A 24,983-nucleotide genomic window follows, 5' to 3' on the forward strand; every position below is an offset into this window, starting at 1 on the left:
TACCTGGACTCCAAGAAAGACTGAAACATAGCGGTGATGAATCAATCGAAACTGTTTTGTTATTTCCATATTCAACTGCCTGGCTTTGTCTTGATATCAAAAAAAAATAGAGGCTCACTTGTTTTGAATGGGAGGAAAACTCTTGCTAAAAGCAGTCAATTTACAAACGGAAAACAAGACAAAAACGAAGCGAAACGCGGCTGACATGTAGAAAATCAAATTTAACACATGAGGAAATGCATATAAAGATTCAGCGTCTTTTGTTAGTGTCTGAAATCGTTTTTTTTTTTTTTGGGTGTTCATGACCGATTGACTTATGAATTGTATGAACACACGTTCGTCTAATTAGCATTAACTGACCCAGAGAAGACATGGAAAGGCACTTAAACGAAAAATAAACGAGCTACACCGATCATACCTGTAAACACTTCCTGAAGTCTTTGTGCTTTGATATGGATACATCGAAACGCGCGCCTGAAAACATTTCTTCATTTTGAATCCTCGAACTAGAATCTTGTCTCTACCAGTTCGCCATTGAACATGAATCCACTGTTTTGAATAACTTCAGTTCATTCCTGACACTTCTGGCAAAATTGTTTGCGATAATTCTTCCCTTAATCCAATGAAAGATGTGATTTTTGGCTTTGTGTGGTTTGTTAACTTCAAAACGTCAATTTATTCGAATATCGGCGAGACTAGTTAACAATAATCAACAATGAAATTTGTTTACTTTAACCATTTCCGAACTTACACTTTATAATTATGCAGTCTCAACTATTTGTTTTGTGCATTTGTCATCGTAAATACTGAAATTAAACAAAATAACGGCTTCCGCCAGAAATAAACGTCACAATTGAGGCGCGAAGGGCTTGATACTTTATCAAAGCAAGCAGACAACAGAAAAAATGTCCTATCAAACAGGTCACTTGGATGTATGGTTCTTCGACCACAAAAGCTGTGTGGTACGTCACCTTAACTATTGCCCAGATGCATGTAACGATTTGCGCGAGGACTAAATTTCGGTTAGTAGAGCTGAAAATATTAATCCCGTAGACTGCGTACTTACTCTCGCTCTAGTGGTATTTAGAAATGAAAGTCATCAGGTTCAGAAGCGAAACAACGTTCTGAAAGGTATTTCTTTTGTGTTTTCTTTGATATGGATACTTAGACCTCTGTTCGCGATTGAAAAAATTCATTTTGGTTTTATGGTTGCTAATTAATAGATAAAGTTGACGAGGCCGAAACGAATCGACTACATCCCATAGAAATAGAGAGCGAACCATCTAAATTATTTTAGTAGAATTTTAACTAAATTTCCTTCAGTTGACGATTACCAACGGCATTTCGCAACGTAGTATCAATCTCAAGCTTTAGCAAAATCGCGCGGACTAAATTGCTATTGAAACTTAATTGCAGTTGTGCAGGGGCACTCATCAGTTCATTGGAAAATTTTGAGGTTTTAATTCGCATAATGGTCAATTTCCTTTCTTTGATGTCCTTGGGAATTGAATAATGCCGTAATATGTTTTGAAATCGTTTTCAAAACTTCAGAGAAACCAGATGTCAATGGCATCCAGCCACTGCACACTCCTTAAACTTTCGAAAAAAATAGGTTGCTTCTGTCGAAGAGCTATAGGCTGATAGTTGCCCCTCGGAATATTTTCCCGAGAAGTGATGCTAATTGTAAAAACATCAAATTTCCTCGACAGAAACACTTCTTTAAGTAGTGTCTCTCCGCCGATGAGCACTATTGCATTACTTAATCAATTTAAAACAATAAGAATTCGGGGAAAATGTATATACTTATCTCTCTTTCTTAATAAGGTTCTTGAAATTAGAAAGCGATTCGGCTTATTTAATTGTTTATGGTAATCCATTTGAAATGTATGAAATCATTCTGATTAATCCTTAACCGTTATAACTCAGCTGAATAAAGCTGTATTGATTAATGGCACCTTACGTAATTGTTAATAACTTCAGAAGCGAAAACAAGGACTTGGGAATCAAACAAATGTGTCTGCAGAATAGAAGGGAGAGGAATCTTGGTTCACGCAACAGATTACGTCATCGCCTTTGTTTACTGCTCGCACAAAGAGTTTTACACGCGAGTCAAGCAAAGAATGTCAAGTAGTTCAAGACGAGTGCATGCTCAATGAGTCAATATTTTAATGCCAATGACTGAGTTTGTTCACTCGAACTGATAGACCCTGAGCAAGTTTGTTTTTGGTAAAATTTAGAACAGTTATCTGGATAAAAATATCATAAAAACACAAGCTGTCGGCTGCCTAGACTGCAGCCTTCAACGGCTGGAATGGTGCGGTTCCTCCGATATTTTGAAGATTTTTTTTTTTTAAGTTTGTAAAAGCGCAGTAGTGAGACACCATTCGACATGAGAGAGCGGGACCAGTAAAAGCCGTAAGCATCGATAAGGTTAGTCGGTTTTGTAACGTTTTCACTGGTAAGTGGAGACAATGCAAAGTGGTCAACAACTGTATTTCCAATGGCTCATAAAAGACATTGAACTCGTATCCATTTTCGTTTGTTTTTTTTTTACCTGGAGCTCTTAACCAACAAACCGCACACCACTTGTTCCCTGTCGTGTCAGATTTACTATCCAAAGATAATTCCTATCGTAGCTTGCAAGGAGTTTGGTGTGAGGTATAATTACAAGGATACAATGTTTGAGGCGCTTGGTGCTCATTTCTCACATCTTAAGACGCAGGGACAAGAGAGAGAGAAGCCTGTTGTCACCAGACCTGAGGTGTGGAAGGATTGAAATCCAGCTATCGCTTTGAAAGCGATAGCTGGATTCCAATCCCCAGTGGGGGAAGGGGTGAGTAACATATTTTTTTAGGTAAATTTGAATGACACCACGAATTTTGTTAAGTAAGCTAGTTGCCAAGCTACGTGACGCAATTTGAGGTATAAATGTTCATGTAACATCGTTTTACCAATATCACGCGATCTTTGCTGACGTCACTGTTTACATTGTGCGTCATTAGCATACGGCTTCGTGTATTCTTTGCGTATTAGATCTGAATTGACTCCGCAGTTAAAGAGCTTGTGACACTTGGTAGATAGTAAGGTTTTAGCTAGTAGAGTGTGATATTACACTTGTGATACTGGCTTTTAAAATGTCGAAATTTCTGCTGAGAAAAGCGCTAATGAGCCCGTACATTCTTTTTTTACATTTTGAGTTTTTTAACCCGCGTGGCGCAAATCGCTTATGCTAAAGAGGCAAATACATGTATTGTAATGAAAGATTCCCCTATTCACATGTGTTCTCTTTATATTTTTGGATTAATGAAAAAGAATCGGAAACTCCTCGAATGGTTACGAAGATTTACCGAAAAGGAGTTTGTCTCCCTGTTCAACTCAATCCATTCAATTATTACATTTCTGTCAGGAGAGGATGCTCTGAGAGAAGGATTCTCCCGTACATGAGTTTCAATCAATAATATTTTGTTGAAATCTATTACTGCAACATAGCGCGTGTGCTAGTCCTACCTAATTTCTATCGAGCCATCGTGAACGAAACCTCTTGTTACCATAATTGCTACTAATCTAGCAATCTGATTGGCTAATTTCTTGTTGTCGATAAGAGTCCAGACAACGCTGCTCGGGTCAATGTGTCACGCAATGCCTCTTTCAGCTTGCGCTCTGAAAAAATCATTTTCTTTGACGTTGATATTGTGGTGAAAAACAAATCGAAATGTCGTTTAGCGTGGTCTGTACTCTTATCGACAACGATACGCGTCATCACGGTGGTCAAAATGTTGTGGACTAACGAGGCGCAAATCAAATTCGATTTGTTAAATGTACGCACGGTCGTGCGTATATAACATGGCGTGCGCAGTTTCAATTTAGCTGCAAAATTTGCGTCGAGTTTAGTGCAAGCCCCTTTTGTTTAAATTTCGGCAATGTGAAGATTATTCGGAACAATCCAAATCCTACTTCGAGCCTTTGACTTTTGCCAAGATAAGATGTTTACTTAAACTCGAGTATTTTGACTTTGTTTGTCTACCTTTTCATTGAGTATTTTTGACTTTGTTTGCCGACACTTTCATAAGAATTAATTCGAAGAAGTGAATTTTTCATTGACAATTTGGAAACCACGTTAAGCGTTTTCGTTCAACTGTTGCTCAACTGGTGGGGCGTGTTAGGATCCTAATGACCTTTGTTTTCCTTTACCGTGCATTGTGACAACTTTGTAATCATCACAAATAAAACATTTTAAGTTAGCGCCCAAGTTGTTGTCGCCATGTTACAAAAAAATTGGTTTATGCTTTTAGCTGTGCGTATATCGAGTTATGGATGCACTTGGGAAGTTTGAAGAGCACTCAAGAAGCTAGCGTTCACGCTTTCGGCTATCGTCTCCAGCAACTCTTGCGCTTCTTTCGTGTTCTTCAAACTTCCCACCTGCATCCATAACTCGATATACGCACGCTAAGCAAGAACCAACCGTCTTTAACGGGCATTTTAAGAAAGATGCCTTATTCGTCTAACGTTTTCACGTGTTACTGCAGATACCTTGCACAAAACTTCTGTTTGAGGAACTAACCAATAAAAACGTCTGGGTTAGGTAATTCATACAGAGTTTACAAGCGCAAAACAATTAACATCAATTTCAATCAATCGATCAATCAATTTCATCATCCTACCATCAATTTGGGCATCTTTCAGCTGCGCTCTTTTGATGTTTACTGTGCTTCATAACCATTTCCTCTATCAATGCAGTGTCAGCTTAACATGGGGTCCTCTATATTAAATTTCACTATTGTAATAAATTTTCTTATTATAAGCCTATTAGGTCACAACGCCTCCACTTGCGATCTGTGGTGTGATTTTCCTGTTCAATTCTCAAAGGGGGCTTGTGTTTGTATCTATTCACAACAGTAATTTAGCATAGCGAGCGTATCATGTAGTGCACAGATATCTAAGAACTGCTTTTGGGTTTGCTAAATTAAAATAAACGTGAAGAAGGAAAACTGGAGTATCTCAACTGGCGGCAGTTTGAAAGTACTTGTAAGTATTTTAGACTTGGCGTGTCTATGTATATGTACACATAAACTCTGATCCTTAACTTCTTTCTGGTAGAAAGAAACATTTCGACGCGTCTTAATCCAATAAGGTGTAAACTTGGTTGTGTCTCATTAAGACTTCCATGTTAAGGGGGCACCCCCCTTTTATGATCATCATAATAATATTTAGTAGAATTCTATCACTATACTAATGCAAATGCTGCAATCCTCTTTGTTGAGCTACTTGTACACTATCAGCCATTATAGTTCGCCACTAAATTTTCTCCAATTCTTATTGGTTTAAATTGATCACGTGACGCGATAGCGTTTATCCGCGGAGAGACACTATTAACCCATAGTGCCCGTCCGAGGAAAATATCCAGATGGATAATACTCGTCTGTGAAAATTTTTCTGTAAACAAGCGGGGTTATAGAAAATAAACATTTGAAATTGTATCAAGTAGGTTTTTGTCTATTTTCTCTTTCAAATTTTACATTTGGCTGTCACGGCTTTCATCTAAAAAAGTTGAAAGTAATTCAATATGATTTTTGAACTGGAAACTTGATGTTCTTAAACCTGGCATATTTGCCCCCAAATATTTGTTTTAAGAAAATCAAATTTCCGCGGGGCAGCTATCGGCCGATAGTTCCTCGACAGAAACATTCTATTGTTTAAATAGTTGATTCGGCCTTCGGCCTAATTATTAAATATATTTAGCATAAATCTACTAGCTTTCTACCCCGAATGCCGTTCTCGGATTGGCTGCGCTACTCACTATCTTTTCCGATGCAGATAATGGGCCGAGGGATATTCGGCTGGGGTCCGAAGTGTCATTGAAGAGGATTTAGGTTAAAGTTTTGAACGACTACTAATATAGATTTATACTAAAGCGGTGAACTAGATTATTCACTCTCGATTTCTATGCGTCAGTGTTCGCCCTCGTCAACTGTCACGCGATAGAATTTTCGAGCTCATGACCTAATTGTTAATTTTGTTGCAATAATAATATGCAGTAGTAATAATAAACGTCACCACGGCAACACATTAATAGACCATCACCTTCGCCGTTAAGTCTGTTATAAAACAAGCAAAGTGATTCCCCTTGTACTGACGGTCACGAGTGTTCGCGTATGAACTGAGTTATGCGTACACGATGATGTTCATCTCGAAATAGACTGCGCGTTCAACGATCAAATGAAAACACGAGAAAATAGAGGGCTGTAAACAGTCTAGTCTTGAAGGGGTTACGTGATTTCTTAAAGTTTTTGATCAGCATGGTGAATGACAAAACATTCTCAAGTTTTTAGACCTCAGATGTATATTAATGCCTGGGGCTGAGGCAATGTGATTTTTGGAGGAATATGAAAGGATGAAAGCATATTTTTGATACTGCCGAGAGGATATTAATTCGTCATCGTGCGTTAAGTTTTTATGTTGTTTTTTAATAATATATATCTCCATATGTTTGACATAGAGCGGCATCTGTTTATCCTTTTGAGCCTGAGTGGAGAAGAAAAAATATGAACAGTGATCGGCCTTAGTTTTTCTCCCGCAATTTTTGTTCATTTTTAGTCACACTTGTCCTGTAAATTTGTCCAGGTCCAGTGGTATAAGTTAATGAAATAGAACTAAAATAACTGGCGAAGCTAGAGAAGTATATTGGTAACAAGAAGATATGACGCTATAAAACTCACGCACTCTCTTTGCATTGGAAATGTGATTTTTAAAGAGACTTAAAATTGTCCAGGGGTCCTACCCAAAAACCAGTATAACAACGTAAAAATATCTGTTTCCCATCGTCGTTGCTCCGATGGTGTAGTGGTCTTCACACCTGTTTAGTCAGCAGGCGTACATGAGTTCGAATCCTGCGTGTCGCATTTATTTTCCTTTTCCCTTAATATGTATTGTGTTTACTTTTGGTTATCAATCCGCTCTTTGATTTGTTGATTATCTACAAATTATTTATCAGTTCATTCCACTACCTCAATATCATTTCTGTTGCCTTATCCCCCAACTCTTAGAGCCAAGTTAGTATTTAATGATGCTGAAATTGGCCTATAAGTATACTTTTATGAAGCGCTACGTTGATAGAAGACTTTTAAGCAAGAAAAGCAGACCTTTCAATTTTTTGCTTAGTTAGTCAAATTGTTTTCTTTTCCTACATCACATACTGAAGATGCCATTGAACGTTTTGCGACCTAAAGAATGATGATACATGCAGTACTGAATACAAGAAGATTGCGGGCAAACGTACACAAAAATGAAAATAAATAGATGAATAGAATTTCTTCGTGAAGAGAAAAGAATGCAATTGAGTCATTCTCTGTCCCACGCACGTGGCATAGTTCTACAGCCATTGGTTGCAGTTGTTAATCCGTATCATATTCATGACAAGTGAGGCGTTCGCGTCAACCTGAGCAGGTTGTGAAGGTTTTCGGATGTGGCTTCGCCTCTCCCAAGCAAGAAGAACGACTAAAGGGAAACGACTAAAGGGAAACGACCTTTGAACCATTTAAACCGATAGTAAGCATCTATCTTGTAACATTTCCCTTCAAATAGTTTTCAAAATGCGCAGTAAAATCGTTGTCGTAGTGAACACGTGTGATTGGCAAGTCGCTACGTTCGAGGGTTTAGAACATCGATACTATGTTTATTTATTACTATAGCTATTTGAACAAATTATTTAGCTTACTAGTGCAGCTTTTCGGCTGTTTGTATGAGACAGAGCTGTCGGTTAAGCGACATACAGTTACAACGACGCAAGGATAAGCATGTTGTTCGTTACCCAAATATGGAAGAATTTTGCCGAGAATTACCAAGACAGATAATAATGTTTTTGTCTGTTTCTTCTCAGGCCGCAAAAGGACGCAACTCAAGGAATGCAAAGTGAAAAATAAACAAAGGAAGGATCAGAACGTGGAAGAAGAGAAGCACATGGAATTATGTAAGAAGTAGTATTAATTACAATATTCAAATGTTCCCACCAAATTGATGGTTGTGTATTTTCTACAGAAGTTTTAGCGGGCGAGATTTGGAATTTTTCAACCTTGAAATTGGAATATTGGGTGGGGGGATTACAAATTTTGCACGAGTTTGCTTTTAGTGAAACTACGGAACGATCGGTGGGAACAATTAAAGAATCATTGGGCTCGTAGAATCTTGAAATATTTTAAACAAACCACGTCAAGCATCATTTTGATTGTTGAACTGTTCTGAACTCACTTTGAATATTAGCCTTGAGCGATAACCGGCCTCTATTTTTCCCTCAGTTTCTTTTTCTCTTTTTTTTTTTTTTTTTTCTTTTTTCGCTTTAAAGCAATAACATTTTCATGTTTTTTTTTTTCTTCGGTTATCATTTGGAGTTTTGGAGTGAGTTTGATTCTTTTCTGTCACATTAATCATTGATCGTTAGAGGAGACTTTAAGAAAATTCCTCTCCCAGTTATCGAGGTCATCAAGTTATCGCTCAAGCCTAAGCCTGGACTTAGACTTAGGGTTTTAAGGGGATCGCTGGCGACTGGGCGGGCATCGATTTACGTAAAGAAAAAAAAAGAGAAAATTGGATTTAGCAGACTGATTTCATTTGGGCGGGTGAATAACATAATTAATCTTGTTCTTAAAAGGACTTTGTAGAAAGGTTTGGCGGGAATATTCAAGAAAGAAAAGGTCAGTTTACGCCAGCGATCAGATGTTTTTTGAGTCCAGCGGATACAGTTGTAGTAAGATGTAACTTTTTAAGATGGCACTGAACATTTATTGAAGCCTTACCAAAAATAACTGTACGGCAAATATGCAGCTACGAAATCAGTTCGTTTTGAATAAAATCACAATGGAAGGCCTCCGATTGAATAAGATCAATGATCAAAACAAGTTCAATGTATTTAGCTTGTCTCTCAGAATCAAGGATAAATTTTCATAGTGATGCGATTTAATTACGTGTTCGATCGAGTCGCCACATTGCACAATTAAAATATTCACTACTTCACTTTTGTTCAAATATTCTAGCAGCTATGTTCTTCGAAAATGATTCGTCTAAAGTCCGTTTAATAACCAAGCTATATTATATAGGGACATTTTTTGTTTCGTTTTTGTTTTGAGATGCTCTGCAAAATTCGTTTACAGCCAGATTGGTGTTGTTTCGTGCTCCAATTATGTTAAAAAAGCTAAATACCAGCTAGTTTCTCGTCAGATTTCAGTAAAACTATCACTCCAAAAACTGTCGCTGTGTGAGAATTGCTGAGAACTGACCTAAAATTACTGAAAAAATTATCGCACGTTAGTAAATTAAGAAACGTTTCGTTCAAATTTGATTTTTTTTTCCGCCAAAATAAACAACCAACTTGAGAGTATCCCACGAATGATGTAAACCTATGACAGCGTAAAACTGTTTTTGAAATTGAAGCTTCCTACATATTGAATACGAAGAAATAATCTGTACAGATAGTTGGAGAAACCCTTTTTCACTCAAAATTTGTATAGTCGTTGTAAAACGATTAAAAAGAATTCTGCAAATTTTATAAGACAACCTGCCAAATCTGTGAAAGTTAAGAAACATTTTATGCAACCTTGATTTCATGCCAAAATAAGACAAATAATAAACAGTAAATGAAAATCATTAGTGTGGTCACCAAACTTAGCTGATTTACATCAAGATTGAAATCCTTGTTTAAATTCATCTCTTTTGGACAAGTTTAAAATGGTTCAATTTTTGAAAGTTAAGAAACACACCATTCAACGTCGATTTAACAAATTGACGTCAGTTTTTCGTGAGTCTGTCCTTTTACTGATCACAAATTTCGTCATAAAATTTTCAGAGTAGTCTGCGCATCCACTCGATTGTGGGAGTTGTCTCATATCAATTGAAAGGTGAAATATTTTTGCTATAAAATTCAAATATATAAAGCCAAAAATTGGAAAATTCTAAGAGATTTTTAAAAAAGATCTTGACAGACTTAAAAATGTAAGCAAATCAAAAACGTTTTCAGTCTAAAATATACGAAAGGGAAGCACAATGAAAACCAGCTTTTAGGTGCAGCGACAAAATACTGAAGTTACCAAATTTACTTTTTGAATTTCAGATTCGCGAGAAATGAAATTTGCTACTCATGGCATGAAATATGAGCGTGATTATCTTTTTTCTCCAAGGCTCTGCATTTGTCTGCGACAAAGTCGAACAACAGTCACATTTCGTTTTCGTACCAAGAAAATTAACAAAGTTCTTAACATTAAATTAAGAGATGTGTCCCTCACTTGTGACTGACAGCAAAGTAATACGCCTTGCAGACCCATCTTAGTGCATCTGAAATAAGCTACAGTGCCACCTTAATTTAGTTATGTCTTAAGGATTACATCTTGGAAAATAACGTCTGGTTCACAACAGAGCGAAACCACGAATAATATAAGTCGGTTATTAATAAGCTATATGGATCCCAAAAGCAAACTCGAAATGCATAAACGAAAAAACAACAGCAACTGCCTAAAATTTCTCCAAGATAATTCAGTCTGAATTTCTTCGAGATTGCTTTGGTCAGATTTACGAAAAAGAGAAAACAGCTTTGCAATTATTTACGAATGCTTGTACACAGAAAAAATGTATTTATTTATTTTCATGCAACTGATTTAAGATAAAAAAACCAAGCTTTGGAATTGTCTATGAACGTGTGAACACAAAAACAAACCAATTTACATTTTCTCTTCAACCAACTTCAGATAATCATTAGAAGGTAACACTGAAATTGTTGTTATTCTCCAGATTAAGAAATCTACAGAAACAGCAAATTAAACAAAATTGAGAAAATTAAATTGCATTTCCGACTCAGATATTGAATTTTTAACATAAGTTTAACTAAGAATCAATTATGCAAAAGAAGTTACTTTGAAAAGGTGTCAACACTCACAAATACAAAAGCAGGTCTCGAAAAACTTAGAGATCCGTTTAACAGAGTTAATGTTATTTTCCCTTAAGTCTTCACTAAATTTTCAAAAACAGACCATAAAGATATTTTCTAGTTGTACTACCAAATTTTTCGAACAGTCAGTTTATTTCAAGTTTGAAATAAAAGCTGGGATCATTATTTAAGGAAATGAAAATCGTGTAAACAGTTTCTCTGAACCAGACGTTTTTTTCTAAAGATCAATAGACTTAACAGCCAGGTGATTCCAATGTTATTTGTTACACAGATACAGGACTAGAAAAATTGATCAAAATTCGTTTGAATTTACGTTTTGCTACAATAATATTCCTGAATCGCATCGTTCGTTAGGGAAAAAAATGTTTATTTTTATTACGGAAATAGTTTATTCTTGCTCGGACTCTCCTTCTGTGTAACAAATCAAACATTGAGTCAGTGGCTCTGTAGGTGTTATGAGGCAAGCTGTAACAGTTTAAACATTGCTTCCAATTTAAAAATTTGGTTTGAAACCAACAACTCTTTTTAGCATCGACTTTGCTTTCCTTAAACTGGATTTCCACTGTCGCGTTATGTTACGTACGTTTGCGGGTATGAATTTTACTGACTTTACTGGCGTACAATAAAATAGACAGAATATGTAGGCTGATTGCATCTGTGGAAAAAGTTGAATGTGGCTCAACTTTTTTCGCATGTGTAAGCCTTCCATATATTTTTTCTATGCTATTGCACGGCTGTAAAGTCAGTAAAATTCACACCCTTTAACTTGCGTAAACTAACTCGACAGTGGAAATCCAGCTTTAGGATGGCCAAGTCGATGGCAATTTGTTGTGCTTTGGTTCCAAAGAAAATTTTTAAATTGAAAGCAAAGTTTAAACTGTTACAGCTTGCTTTATAAATTCATTTTTGTTTAACGCACACCATCTCGTATTTCAATTGAACACGAAGAGATTTTACTCGCGGTTAGCAAACGATTGGATATTAATATTTTGAGAATCAAAAGCTTTCGTCTCTTTTCGCGAAGTCAAAAGTTTGCAAAAAGCTTTTTAAAAATATTAGATGGTGTCCGTTTAACATTTTCGTTGAAATGTTTTAAAGGGAGTCCTTTTGATTTTTTTTAAGTGTTCAAAAAATTTCAAGGGGACTCCCGTTAGTTTTTGGTACAAAAAAGTTGTAAGGGGAAACTCTGTGCAAAGTGGTTCAGATTTTCCCGCCAAAAGTCTTAGTATATAGAGGAGGAAAAACTTGTGAACTTATTTCAATTAAGTCAAACTTATTTTCAATTAACAAATTAAGTGACTTAACGAAACAAAGAAAGAAACACTTGTATTGATAACGAGACAATAAAGAATTTATTATTCCAATGAAGTGTTTTATTGTTTTGAGTTCAATAAAATGGATATTATGTAATAAACGACACAAGGAAAAGAACACACTTGAAAATGTACCTTTAATTGCATTTGAAAAGTGAACTTAATTATTAAGTATTTAATAAGTAAGACCATAACTGTCTGACTACATTATTATTTTTTTTTTTTTTTAAACGGCGCATGCGTATTTTAGGCGCCCGTATTTTTCTAAGTTTTTTGGCGGGAAAATTGAATCAACTGAACATAGGTTTACATAGACAAAACTTTTTCCAAATAAAAATGGCGACCACTTCGACAGAAAAATAAACTTTAATGTTCAAGACAAATTTTGATATGTTTACAATGTAACTACATTTCCAGCTAGGAAAGTTTTAGAAATGCTTGATTTCTCTTCACGCAAGATAATCAAAATAAAGTTTCTTAATCAACGTTTTCTCGAATACTTTGATTTGTAAGACTAGACTGTTGCCCTGAATGCCAAAAAGATTAATTTGTGATATTTTATAATTAATTCTTGTGTTAAACTTGATGCATTTTATTTCTTAGCGGATTCTATTTTTATTTATTTGGTGGTTGCTAAATATTTACGAAATTAAACGAGCGTGTGTCCGTCGCTCATCGAGAATTCCTCCGCAAAGACTTGGTCGACAACATTTTGAAAACCGAAAACCTCGAGAAAATAAAAGGCACTATAGATAACGAAGTGAGAATGCTTAGCTTGTTTACCTCAGAAAGAAGCGACCTTCTATTACACCCTTACATCTTTGGTCTTTCTCTTGTTGAATTCCAGTCGCCAGATTTCAATCAGGTTTTCTTCTATGTCCGTCAGATTTCTTCCACATTCCTCGTCGCTAAACCCACTGTAAAAGAAACGAAACGAATATTTGATTATTCATGTGAATAAACACCATCGTCTTTTTTAACATAAACTTAGTTGAAGTTGGCAGGGTTCAAATTCAAAAACCTGGGATCAAGAGAGTTTTAGTTTACTTCTACTGGATCAGAAAGCTTTCAACTAGCCCGGACGCCTTTCCTGTAAGGGTTTATTTTGAAATTATGCAAGAAATTACTTACAAATTATTCATAGAAAGAAAAGGAATATTTCAACCAGTTTACCATAACACAATTCCCACAACGTCATGCAAGAATCGAAAACTTTTCTTGTGAGATTAACTTCACAAAGAAGTCTTGTAAGCTTTTCCGCTGAAAATTTAACTTGAGTCTGTCCACTTCAACTGACATTAAGCCCTTTTTGTCTTTATACAAGTGTGGCTCTTTGATTGAGTATGCAAGCTTCAGAATAGCCCGCGGAAAAAGATCATGAGCATCCACACAAGTGTCCTGCCACTCTGCAAGAGGCATAAAATTAAATTTGCAAACGTTTTAGCATTGCCGTACAATCTATCACTGAGATCTCCAATTAAGGTCTACGCGTCAGCTATACAGCTTTTGAGAGGAAAAACTTTCTCGCTATTTTGTTTATGTTTATCCGTCAAGCTCAGGGCGTTGGAAGACACCTATTTTCTTTTCCAATATTTGTTTTCGACATTCATTGTCAATGCATGGTCATCTCTCCTGCTGTGAAAGAATGTCAAAGACAAGAAGGCTAAACTACGTAAGCCACCTTCAATTCTACACGCTCATCTGGACATACTGTTAAATTGCCCATTGTTAAGCGTGATTTTTATAAGTTTTCATTTCTGCCGAGGATTCTATAGGAGTGGAGCAGATTGCCCAGTCATGTAGCATTGGCAAAATCGCTTGAATCTTTCAAAGAAGCTATTTTTACGATTTATTAGTTATGTTTGCGATAAATCAGGTCTATTAGTTTATTAGCTAACGCAGCCCTGTATATTCAGCATTGAATTTGGACTTACGTGGCAAATAAATCAATCAATTAATCAAATACTCTCTATTGCGACGAAAACACTCTATAAGTTGAGGGGTGTAAAGTTCTTTCCTTTTACCGATATTTTGAGAAATCAGATGGCTTTAATATTGTCCTCGAGAGTTTTAACTGATGGAGTGACTTGGGATGAGCAGACAATTTCCATTTTGTTGTTATTGTTGTTGTTGTTGTTGTTTGAGTAACTAGAACTCTTTAAGCTCCAAGGTCAACATCACAATTCTCCTTGTTCTTTCTATACATTCTTTAAGTTCTCACTGCGAGAATTTTGCTCTCAAATAATGTCAGCTTTTCCACGATTTTACTGCACTGCAAAAATATGTGAACTCGAAATGTGGATATTTCTGCTAACCGATGCGTAAATATATTTTATTCTCCTGGTATTTTTTTTATTTTCAGAGATCCTGTGCTTCCTCTACATCCGTTCATGAATATAACAACTGGATCATATTCAAAAATAGACCTTCATCTAAGTCAGCGCATACTTTGTAACCATTGCAACACCATTACCCACCAAATGCACTCTTACTTTTAGCTGATAATGCTTACTACTTCATAACAATTTAAGCATGTCAATGGCCACTTCATGGATTTCTACACTTGGATCATAAGTATGTCAACATGAAAGGTATTCACTGCCACCTTAATTTCTGGACTGACATTCATGTAACACTATTATTAAGATGTAGAGACATAAAGAACTGGCATTATTTTATGACAAAATATGAACTTAACTCCGTGGCGGATCCAGACCTTGCGCTAACGGGGGGCGGAGGGGGGTTTGCTTGCCCTGCCGGCTTTTCTTCCTTCTGCAATTTTTTTTTAACCCAAAATAGGTGGGGGGGGGGGGGGCGGGCTTCTCAGGCTCGTCCCCTAGATCCGCCACTTAAAACCATTATGACTTATGAGCCACGGGTCTGTCAATTCTAGATGTGCTGGTTAATCAAGACATGTTCATAGTTTTCTTTTTTAACATTACCTAGACAATTTAATCATGAATTAATTTTGCACGGAGAAGTTTGATTTTGATCAAATGTTACGTGAAAAAGTTATTGGAGCTTGATCCTTACCAGTACACTCCGGCTGGTAAATTAAATTAATTTTGTACAGGGAAACATTGGAATTTAATCACTCTTGAAACACTGAAAAAGTTAAAACTGTATTAGATCTCCTCACAACTACCCTTTGGCTGGTAAATTAAATTGATTTGTACGAGAAAAAAAAATTTATCACTCAAAAAACTGAAACAGTTTTTAGATCTCCTCACAAATACCCTCTGGCTGGTAAATTTATTTTGTATGGGAAAAATTAGATTTTAATCACTCTTGAAAAACTTAAGTGTCAAGCATTAAGCAGTTATTTGGTCTCCTCACAAATACTCAGGCTGTTAAATAAGATCTGCTTCTATGTTTAAGAGCAAAAACTGTGTTTGCAGTATATATGAAGACTAGATGATATTCCTTGTAACTGTCTTGCAGGCTACAGCTGTAGGGACGAGAGGAACGCTGGAAAAATCAAAATTACTGTCGAAAGTTTAACCCTAACTACACACAAAAAACTGATATCAAAAAAATTTACTGTCAACTGCTAAAAAAAAAAACTGTCTTGTTTACTGTTAAAACTTGAGCTCAATGTGACTAACAGGTGCAATTTGCAGACCATCAATAAAGATGCGTCCAAGACCCGAGAGTCTGATTTTCTATGTCAAGTTCCACTCGCCACCCTGTTATGTTTATCACAAGTTTGACCCAGTCAGTTCCTTCTGAAAACTGTTATCTATAAACTCCAAAAGATAACCTTTCCTGATTTTTTTGAACAAAACTCTTTGCAGTGTCCATATGTTTAGACTGAAATACTGAACATTTTGCTCTACTAATTTTAATGGCTTACAAATGTCATGTGTTTCACAGCCAGTCCAATTCTCCCTGCTTGAATAACATATCTCATTAAATGCACTAAAATCAAATGAGCTTGACCCTTTGTTGATGTTTCGAAAAATGTTATAACTTTTGCGAAAATACAGTCAACAGTTATTCAGTCTGAAGTGGAAAGATTGTTTTGAGACTGTCAAATAGTTCCTTCACTGAAACATGCAGATCAGAGAACACAGACCAAACCAAGTTGTCAGTTGTGTTCAGTTGTTATTTCTCCATTCTTCGTCTGCTCAGATTGTAATCAGCTGCTTAGATTGTTACTTATCAGCTCTGGAGAACGTCTGTGAGTATACTTATGACTAATTGTCACATCAATCCTCAAGAAAGCCTTCCCGCCCCTTACTGTCAAATAAGCCTTCTCTGTCTGGAGAAAGAAATTTACGAAGCATCTACTTCTTGGACCTCTTCCTCACCACTCCAGTTTTTACTGCACCAATGCGGACAAGAATTTTGGGAAAAATATTGACAGCACTTTCTCGTTCTCTAGTAGTAACCCATCTCTTTATTACTCTTTACCCCCTTAAATCCTTATGATCAAATGTGCATGGAAAATTAACAAGCCCATTCAAAGGCTGAATCAATTGTGGCTCCTCTCATCCTAGACCTCTCAATTCTAGATTTCTTTTATAACGGCATGATGTTTCTCGTTTAGTTACTAGGTACAGTAGTTTTAAGATATGAAATTAAGAAATCAATTGCAAATTATTTTGAAAATCATTGCTGATATTGATATTGTTGTCATTAATACTTATTGAGTAGATTCCTATACAAAAACGATGTACACCAATAGCTTAAAGACAGTCCTATTAATTTACCAAATATTATAATTTGTTTGACTGAACAAATTTTCTGAAGCTTTCTGCTTATAATAATTATGATATATTTTGTTGTTTTTTTTGTTTCATTGCAGTTGTTGATCAATGTTGTTGTTGTCATTGCCACTGCAACCAACAAATATAATTGTCTTTATTTTCATGCAAGTTTAATTGCTTAATTAAGTGCACTGTATTAAATAAATAAAACCAATTCAGCCTTGATGTGATTCACCAAATGTTCTAATAGGGTTTACTCTTTAAATATTAATCGCAGAACAGAATTGAATCTAATACTGTCTTTGAAAAACCCTTTCTGTATCATTCAAAAAACATGACCCCTATCCATATATCAGCTTAAAATGGTTTTTGAATAATTATGATGCCCCAGAAGTATATCATTTTCAAAAACAATTGTTTTTATTGTTTTGCACAAATGTGCAACACCAGCTGGCTCTATACACCACCAACAATGACAATGGAATATTTTTGTATGTTTTGATATATCATTCACTGTAACATGCTTGTAAAACTCTTGCATAAATTATTATGTTTTTTTTTTCATTATTAATGTTATGGACATGTATCCATTAAATTAATTGTTTTTAATTAAACAAGACTGTCTCCTTTATTTTCATGATAAATTTAAATCATAGTATTGTTTGAGCTGTTTTGTTCTACAGTATATTAGATCATGAAATTTCTTCTTGAAGCTTGTGTTATGATAATTGCTTCCGAAAGGTGAAAGGAACTACTTGTATATAACCCAGCAAATAAAACATAGAATTCAACTCTTAAGCAATGGTCTGGGAAGTAACACACATTGAAAAAAAAGGCCCATTAGTCTAACACAGAACTAAGTGAACAACATCCCCTGCAGTTTGAAAGTACAGTGTTCATTTAAACTCACCAGTGTCAATACTAAAACTGATTCCATCCATTCCAGCTGTTGATGTCTAGAGCTCAGTTGTCAACTGAGTGATCACCTAGGGAATTCATGGTATTCTCTGCCCAACATCTGCCTGTCTAAAAGGATAAATTTTAAATGATTACGTGTCGTACATAGCAAGCGTATTTACTACAGTAAGTTAGGTTACAAATATCTATCAAATGAATATATGTTTGAATTCCAACAATTAGTTCCTATCCCTCCATTTTCTCACTAAAAGCTACTAAAAGTAAAAGCATTACATGTAATTCAAGATGTCTAGATGTTTTGAAATGAAATAGGATCATCAATGAAATTTCTGCATTAAGGTCTTGTCATATAAACTTGCTTCCAGTAGAGAATATAGAAGTACTTCAGTTAACCCCAAAAATCATAGAAAACTCACAGAGCTCCCAAGCTGATTTGCTGGCAAAGAGTAAGATTGTCAACGGTGTAATGTTGATTGTGACTATAGGCATCAGCTTGCTAGGGGGGTCTGGGGGCAGTCCCTGAGCAAAGTTTGAAAACTTGAAGCAGCTAATATAAAAAATAAGTAACTATATATATCCTAGATTTTTCTCTTACTTGTATCAAGAAGTCAAGTTACCACTGAAACACAAGAGTTTATTTTACAATAAACCCACTGACCATGTAGTAATGCCAGCTAGTAGGCTCTTAACCAGAATTTAACCACTGTTACCAAATTATATCAAGAAAGATAGTTAAAATTATGTACAGGTACTTAACTTAAAAGGGACAATTTTCTGCCTCAAAATCAACTGCTTCAATCAAAAACCTTACCTTGCAAGAAATAAGTTTCAGCATACGGGGGTCAATAAGGATTGAATAATGATTTGCTTGCCCAAGTCTCACACTTAGTGTGTGTAAGACTTGAGAGCTCTGCTTTTATACAAGGGTTGGATGATGTGTACTATTGATACAAAAGAATTTCATGCTGTCTATTAATTTACTTTCACATATTTAGAAAGTACAATTTTGCTCACCAGTCAATACTAAAAACTGATTGTATTCCAGCTTTGCAGTCTCTTGGTCATCAATTACTTGACTGAGTGAACTAGGAAAGGTGAATCAAATCGTTAGTATCTTGGAGCTTAAAGGCATCATTTCAGTTCAAATAATGAATTTTATTGGCTGTTAGACCAGGATGGGGGGTACTCCCAGAAAAATTGGGTGGAGTTGTGCAGCCCGCTTCCCAAAACCTTACCCTATTTATGACCAAAATCTGCAATTTTCCCTACCCTATTTAGGATCTGACCAAATATTTGATATCCTCTTTATGACCACTGCAGCTGGCACAGTTGCCCTAAATATACTTTATGAAGGGCTTTTGTTGATGGACTTATCGATAATGATGAAAAAGTAGCTTCTTCTAAAAATTAAAACATACCCAGTTTATGACTAGAGTGCAAAAACTATACCCTATTAATGACCAAAATGGTCAAAATCAATACCCTATCGACCAAAACGGCTGAAAAACCATAGCCTTTGGGGCCACACATACCTATATATATGTATATAGCTTATATAACGGAGTACCCCTCGGGCTCTTGTCGTGACTGATCAACATACACTAGCAGTTCATGTATGTGTAAATTAAAATCACTTACTATGGAAAAAGCTTCTTTAGTTTGCTCAGTTTAATTTGCGTTTGAGATTATCCATAGTCAAAATTAAATCAAATAAAAGAAATTACAGCTTAATTTTGGAAATTTATTGTAAACCCTTATCCCAAGATGGTCACCATTCCATTGTGGTCCCAGCCTTAGCAAAACTACTGCATCAGTGTTCATATACTCACCTGGCATTTTCAGTTCTCATTTACGTGGACTTAAAAATGGCACTCCGCTCAACATCTGCGTGCCTGTCAAAGAAGTAAATATCAACTTTTAGTGTCTCAAAGTAAACTGGTAAAATTTCAGTTCAGTAGTATTAGAAATTTTCCAGCTCTTTGTAACTTAGCTAATACAAGCAATTGCACTGATAGTTGAGACATTCTCCCTCAAATAGCACTTTTCTTAAAAAAAAATTCGTTCACTAATAGATTATAACTTGGAAGTAGTAATTCCATTCTAGACCCCCTCATTTTCCTTCCAAAGTTGTCAGTCGTATGTTTGAAAGTCAAACACTCTAATCAGTCAGACAACATTGTTAAGGGAGAGTCCAGAAGGGAGACAGCAAGGTGTGATTGTTTAAATGTCCAAATGCTAATCTCCGGGCCTAATCCTAGTTTGATTAAGTGATTGCTTAAATGTCGACCAAGGGTACCAAGGTAATTAGGAGGGGGGTGTATTGGCCTAGTTTCAAAGTGTGTTTTCTACTGATCAGTTTAAAGCAGGAGCAAAGCCAGAAATTAAGGACAAGAATACGGCTAAATCATTATTAACTACTCTTGAACATGACTGGAACTCTGATTACACCTCCAAATAGCCTTAAAACCTCATTTGCTCACCTGTTAGAACCAACCTGATCTATGCCTTCGAGGACCGCGGTAAACTCTGCCCAGCATAACGAACTCGTCCCAGGCTCTCGTCTATATAAAGGAGAGTTCAAATTATTTTGAAACATTACTCACTTCTGAGAGTAGGCAATAACGAAATATAAAATAAAGACGACATTAAAATTACAAGAACTAGAAACCCTGGGTTATTCTGGTCTTTCTCTAACAGTCCTTTGAGGAATTGGACCGGACCCTAGGTTTTTTAGCATTTGATTATCATCTCTGGATGTAAATGATTACCCAGCTGTCTGATCCCTTTAACTCCAGTGGGAGGCTAAAATAACAGCAGGTAAGGGGTAGAGGAAAGCACCAGACAGACAGGCCGTTCCATTCAGTGAAAATCCAACTGCCTAAGAAGAACCGGTAGACTACTATTTGGTGGTCGGGAGCCAGATAAATCGAGCTCGTGTGCTCAGAGCTGTCACAGGGTTTTCACAGAGTTCTACAGCGTAGACTTGGACAAAGTTGCTCCAAGATTCCCTACTACATCCCAGAGTTAAACGTAAATAATTATGAAGTATATACTGTTCGCAGTCTCACCTGTCAGCCAAACAGATTCCATCCTCCAGTTGCCTTCCATTCTCACCTGCATAAACTTGTTTATTGCACATTCAGCTCTGCTTACATCTGCACAAGAATTCCAAAGATTTCAAATTATATCATCAGAAACTTTTCTTTTAAAGAACGATCGAGTTAAATAAAAGACGCGCACTGATGTAAATTTTTTTGCCCTTTTTATTGTTATCTAGGTCAGCCAGTGTTGTAATCTGACTAAGGATGGCTGCCCAGTCTTAAGTACCTGTTAAGGTTATTTCGGGCAGTCATGTACTCACTTTATTTTAAAACTTATTTTTGTAAACTTTAATTCTAGGTATGTGTACCAATAAAGTTGTTGTTGTTGTTGTTGTTGTTGTTGTTGTTGTTGTTGTTGTTACTCTTTTTAATTTATTAAAGGCGTCAGCAAATTTCACACCGAAAACATAACTAATAGAGATTTGAACGTACATTATATACTAAAGAACATATCTCGAATAAGTATCATACAACAAAGTTAATTTACGTAATAACCTTGTAACGGTCCAGTTTTGAACTCTGTTTTATCGTCCAACTTCCCACGTGTGTACTGCTGGCTCTTGAGCAACTTCGCTCCTTCAAAGTTCGCCATTACTCGTTTCTGTCTATAACCTTACCCTTTTAGACAAAAATTTTAAACTGCCAAAGAGCATGAAGATGGCTATGGAGAGATAGCTAAGACAAGACCGTCGATAGAGCGACATATTTTTTTCTTGTGCTCTTGGCGTGTCAAGGTGATGATGAAAACATGAATAATCGAAAGTAATTATTTACAATTCAAATCTAAACGAGAAATGGAATGGTGCAAGATGCGAAATGTATCAGGTTTTGAGGTCATCTCTCATACGTTTCCGGAAATCTCTGTTGGAAATTAAATTGTGAGAAAACTTTTAAGGAAACAATTTTCTTAGGGGTTCTTTTCAAGATTTCAGGCTACCACCCCCGTCCTTTTTATATGGTATTCCCCCCCCGGAACACTGATGCCTACCTTTTTGCCTCCGCAGCAGTATAAATCCCTCCAAAACTTCGTTTTTATCAACAAGTTGAGCGGGGAGTGAAATATTAGACGCAAACAAGTCTGAGCATTCCATGAATGACAAGCATGAACAAAACAAATGATTATGAAATATTGCCCTGTTTACGGGACGCCTTTGAGGACGAGACAACCGCTGTGTTATTTCATGACCCTAACATAAACAAAACATCTTAAATAACTCGTATTTTTTTGCCTTAGGATGAACACAGCGGACGACATTTTTGGTCAGAATTCGTCGAGGTTCAAACAGCTCTGACCGGAAACAACTCTTCACCGCAAGAATGGAGTGTCTGCCGTCATATCAGGGCTTTACAGTAATCTTGTTAATTGTGGCTTATCTAAACTTATACATTGTTGCACAGGACGCTGACACTAATCGTAAGTGGTTCTTTGACATCTTGTTTTAATGATTCAATACCTAATGTTGCGTTGTAAGTTGTCGTCCGTTTGTACAAACGATCGCTCGTTTACTAAATGGAGAGTGACATTTCTTGAACACAGTAACAGTCTTGGATGTCATGGTTACGTGATCGAGCCACTTTAATCCAAACTCTGATTTTCACTGGGCAGTATCTTTGATACGAAATGAATAGATCTTAGATATAGGATTGTATGAATTTGTTAAAATGCTGTCCTAATCTAAACTAACATTTTTTTCTAACGTCAAACTGAATGACGCATGCTGATCGAAATCTAGTACTGATTTATTTCACATCCGTAATTTATTTTTATTTTTCTTTTTTTTTTACGTCTCTAAGTACGAAAGTAGAAAAGCAATCTAAACTGGATCACAATCAGCTGGAACAGGACCAGTTACCGCTTTTAAAATTCTTCAGTTGAATCCAGAGGAACTTTGGAATATTTTTCAAATGTCTGTAAAATCAACACATGCTGTGGCATGTCTCTACGGTGCCTAATGTCATTTCAAACATTTTACCCTGGATCAGTTCTGAGTGAATTAAAGAAGCTATCTTGGTTAAACACGTTGCACCAAAGTTACATTTGATCAAGTGCAGTTTTACAATTGGGAAACGAATTGCAGCATAGTATTATAGCGGACAACTTATTAATCTCGCGGCGGTAATTGCCACGTATGTTTGAGGTAGCCTCTCTACTGAGATCTTGCAATCCAACTCAACTCCCTGGGAAACTATGTTTTCCATAAAAGGTAAGTGTTCTATTCGGTATCCCAGACTTATATGAAACAGTCAAGTGAAGACGTGGCTTTTTAGAGAGTGGTTATACATTCCTCTAAAGACATCGTTGTTGTCTGTAAATTTTCGGTTGATCCAGTGAGCGTGTGTTTGATACGAAAACCCAAGATCGTCACGAAAATTACATTTACTCAAGATGAATTTCTTTTAGAGATAGATTGTTCAACATTTCGTCAGTTTAAACTGATGAGTTCTTTGAACTTGATCAGAAATTCGTTAAGATTTCCATTAGTTCTCATTATCATCAACTGTCCATTTGATTATGGGTTGAAAATGAATGGGGAGATTATATTGTGGTTACTATTTGGTCCGAAGCCGTCTTGCTTCTACGATCTCCAAACTATCAGCTGCAGAGCTCCGCACAGGTGTAAAATTAACATCCTTGCAGTAGCAAGACTTTCAAAACTGCTTTCGTTAAAAATTTGGGAAAGGAAACATTTTAAAAGAGATTCTGTTTAATCTTTCAACAAAGGAAACAGTCTACAAGTATCTAATATAAAACCTTGAAGCCCCAGCGGGAAAACCTAACAAGAACAGCGGGCGCACAATTTTTTGTACGAAGTAACAACATGGTTAAACAATTGTTAACAGAAACATTAGCTTTGGCTGGAATTCAAACAATTTGTACTTCGATTTAATAAAAGTTTGGGTTGGGTTGGCCGCAAATTAAATGAACCGTGTTATCATACCCTTGAAGTCTTCAGTATTTCACGAAACTGTTACATAATGATTTGGCCATCATCCTTTTTGGGAGTCCGAGTGTGACGTGGGACAAGGAATGTTTGGTCATTACTGAGTGTAGAAGCACTATCTGAGCCCGCGTTTATCTTCAGAGGCGTCAGTGGAGGCTGCGTTGCTAAGCAGCGTAACATATCTGTGACCCAGGTCACGTTTGGTCACGTTGATGTGAGGGTGTTACGCAAATTTATTGTAAAATCAGAGAATTGCATCTCTTTGAGTCTTTCGCCGCCTATTTCCCCAAAGTCGCTCTTTACCACAAAACAAAGAAATATGTTAGAGCAAACTATAGTAAAAGGGAATACGGAAAGCTCCATAACACTATTTATCAAGTCCACTTACATTTAACAGAGGTTTACTTTGTTGATTATTTTTTCTAATTTGCTGGTTTACACTGTCACAAGTCAAGAATGTGGGATATGATAGATGACTGATGTATAAACAACCTCGGCAAGATTTAGGTCTGTGTGGTTTTTCATTCGCGCCTTATTCGGAAAAGTGTGTCACCCAAATCTATAGAGCTTTGCATGGAGAAGCCATCAAGTTGGTGCCCTTCCGAGGGGTACCAACATGGCGGCCGTAAAGTGACAGAAACATCTGTCATCGAGTTTTGCCATTGGAACGAAAGATTATTACTCTAGAGTTCCGACCCATTGAAAGTAATAATTCTTCTATTGCAAGAGCCGTTCAGTTAGCAAAAACGTGAACGATAACTCCTCTTTTGATCTACGCGAAAGCCCCCTCGGGTCACTATTTTAATGCCGCGCAACGTAAAAACTTGGAAATTCAAACGTCCTCTGTAACAAAGTGAGGAACCCTGTCGAGCTTAAATGTTGTAAAACGTCAAGTTCTTAGAAGGTCTTCTATCTGATCAAACTAAAACTTCAGACGGATTGGTTATTTTTAATCAGTTGGAAAATGATAACGTCACATGAGAACCGGTAATTTTCTTCTAATAAACCATTAGCCTACACGCAGCCTAATGCCGGGAATTTTCATGGTATTTTATTTCATTGTTTTAGAC

The 24,983-nt window shown here is 36.3% G+C and overlaps 1 long non-coding RNA gene across 3 annotated transcripts; it reads right to left on the bottom strand.

The window, feature by feature from the left end:
• Positions 1-12,392: 12,392 nt before the first annotated feature.
• LOC145466536 (uncharacterized) lies at positions 12,393-22,622 on the bottom strand. 3 transcript variants are annotated; one of them, XR_014041920.1, is made up of 7 exons: positions 21,467-22,622; positions 20,939-21,025; positions 20,351-20,431; positions 19,700-19,762; positions 18,885-18,955; positions 17,863-17,978; positions 12,393-13,160 (listed from the first exon to the last, which is right to left on the bottom strand). It is a non-coding gene; the product is annotated as an uncharacterized LOC145466536 (long non-coding RNA). The 3 variants fall into 3 exon arrangements; XR_014041921.1 differs by lacking the exons at positions 17,863-17,978; positions 18,885-18,955; positions 19,700-19,762; XR_014041919.1 differs by lacking the exons at positions 17,863-17,978; positions 18,885-18,955; positions 19,700-19,762 and having other exon boundaries at positions 20,939-22,622.
• Positions 22,623-24,983: the final 2,361 nt, after the last annotated feature.

This window comes from Orbicella franksi, chromosome 13 (assembly GCF_964199315.1).
Source record: "Orbicella franksi chromosome 13, jaOrbFran1.1, whole genome shotgun sequence".
In the NCBI taxonomy this organism is placed as follows: Eukaryota; Metazoa; Cnidaria; class Anthozoa; order Scleractinia; family Merulinidae; genus Orbicella; species Orbicella franksi.